The sequence below is a fragment of the Eriocheir sinensis genome, chromosome 64 (assembly GCF_024679095.1).
Source record: "Eriocheir sinensis breed Jianghai 21 chromosome 64, ASM2467909v1, whole genome shotgun sequence".
In the NCBI taxonomy this organism is placed as follows: Eukaryota; Metazoa; Arthropoda; class Malacostraca; order Decapoda; family Varunidae; genus Eriocheir; species Eriocheir sinensis.
In genome coordinates, this window is record NC_066572.1 from 352501 (window position 1) to 355000 (window position 2500).

Below are 2500 nucleotides of genomic sequence, written 5' to 3' on the forward strand. Positions count from 1 at the left end.
AAACGTTTGGGTGGGAGGGGATCGATTAAAAACGTTGGGGGGCTTGAAAACGTTCATAGGGGAGGGAGGAGGGGGTTAAAAAACGTTGTGGGGCTTCCAGAAAACGTTTGGGTGGGAGGGGATCGATTAAAACGTAGGGGGTTGAAAACGTTTATAGGGGAGGGAGGAGGGGGTTAAAAAACGTTGGGGGGCTTCCAGAAAACGTTTGGGTGGGAGGGGATCGATTAAAAATGTTGGGGGGCTTGAAAACGTTCATAAGGGAGGGAGGACGGGGTTAGAGAACGTAAGGGGGGGGTAGAAAACGTCGGGGGGGTGAGGGAGGGGGGGGGGGGCATGCGAACACACACACACACACACACACACACACACACACACACACACACACACACACACACACACACACACACACACATTCATTTTATCCTCATACAAACACACAATTCCTATCTATCTATATGTCCTTAGGCCTATCTATCATCTTATTTGTCTAACTTATCCTTACTTATTTAAGAATCTGTCTATCTATCTTTATCTATTCACACACCCTTTAACCTAACCTTATCTATCTATCCCTCAATCCATCAATCCATCCATCAGACACGGGGTTCGATTACAGTTTTTTAAGTAATCGTAATAATAATCGATTACTCTCTTATTTTTTTTAAGTAATCGTAATAATAATCGATGACCCTCCTATTTTTTTTAAGTAATCGTAATAATAATCGATGACCCTCCTATTTTTTTTAAGTAATCGTAATAATAATCGATGACCCTCTTATTTTTTTTAAGTAATCGTAATAATAATCGATGACTCTCTTATTTTTTTTAAGTAATCGTAATAATAATCGATTACTCTCTTATTTTTTTTAAGTAATCGTAATAATAATCGATTACTCTTATTTTTTTAAGTAATCGTAATAATAATCGATTACTCTCTTATTTTTTTTAAGTAATCGTAATAATAATCGATTACTCTCTTATTTTTTTAAGTAATCGTAATAATAATCGATTACCCTCTTATTTTTTTTAAGTAATCGTAATAATAATCGATTACTCTCTTATTTTTTTTAAGTAATCGTAATAATAATCGATTACTCTCTTATTTTTTTTAAGTAATCGTAATAATAATCGATGACTCTCCTATTTTTTTTAAGTAATCGTAATAATAATCGATGACTCTCTTATTTTTTTTAAGTAATCGTAATAATAATCGATTACTCTCTTATTTTTTTTAAGTAATCGTAATAATAATCGATGACCCTCCTATTTTTTTAAGTAATCGTAATAATAATCGATGACTCTCTTATTTTTTTTAAGTAATCGTAATAATAATCGATTACCCTCTTATTTTTTTTAAGTAATCGTAATAATAATCGATTACCCTCCTATTTTTTTAAGTAATCGTAATAATAATCGATGACTCTCTTATTTTTTTTAAGTAATCGTAATAATAATCGATTACTCTCTTATTTTTTCAAGTAATCGTAATAATAATCGATTACCCTCTTATTTTTTCAAGTAATCGTAATCATAATCGATGACCCTCCTATTTTTTTTAAGTAATCGTAATAATAATCGATTACCCTTTTATTTTTTTTAAGTAATCGTAATAATAATCGATGACCCTCCTATTTTTTTTAAGTAATCGTAATAATAATCGATTACCCTCCTATTTTTTTTAAGTAATCGTAATAATAATCGATTACCCTTTTATTTTTTTTAAGTAATCGTAATAATAATCGATGACCCTCCTATTTTTTTTAAGTAATCGTAATAATAATCGATGACCCTCCTATTTTTTTTAAGTAATCGTAATAATAATCGATTACCCTTTTATTTTTTTTAAGTAATCGTAATAATAATCGATGACCCTCTTATTTTTTTTAAGTAATCGTAATAATAATCGATGACCCTCCTATTTTTTTTAAGTAATCGTAATAATAATCGATGACCCTCTTATTTTTTTAAGTAATCGTAATCATAATCGATTACTCTCTTATTTTTTCAAGTAATCGTAATAATAATCGATTACCCTCTTATTTTTTTTAAGTAATCGTCATCGTGATTACTTTTGTGATTACATTATCAGCAAAGTTTTAGTCAACAGTTTCTGGTCCACAAGTATGTAGTACTGTAAATACCTGTAGCAATGGACCGCGTTGGCTATAAGGCAGCGCCACACGCGGCCACTCCGTGAACTGTCAAGGCATTACTTTCCATAGAACTCAAGTTATGTAGTAGAGTGCGTCCGAGGCTGCCTCCAGGATACAAGGCCTTGGTGCCGCCACCGCTCCAAGCCAGCGCCTGCACACACTCTACTCCTACCCGATTTCCTGACTCTACTGTCTGACATGGAGGAAAACTGAAATCGGGCAGCAGTGAAGTGTGTGCATCATTGGCCGCGTATCCCTGAGACAGCCTCAGACGCACTCTAGTCTATAACTTGAACTCTATGGAAAGGACAGCTTGGGGTTGCGTGGCCGCTTGTGTCGCTGCCTGT

The 2500-nt window shown here is 33.8% G+C and overlaps 1 protein-coding gene across 2 annotated transcripts in view; it reads right to left on the reverse strand.

The window, feature by feature from the left end:
- LOC126987096 (nascent polypeptide-associated complex subunit alpha, muscle-specific form-like) overlaps positions 1 to 2500 on the reverse strand; it is a 61117-nt gene that overhangs the window by 10085 nt on the left and 48532 nt on the right. The gene's annotated exons all lie outside the window — the stretch shown is intronic.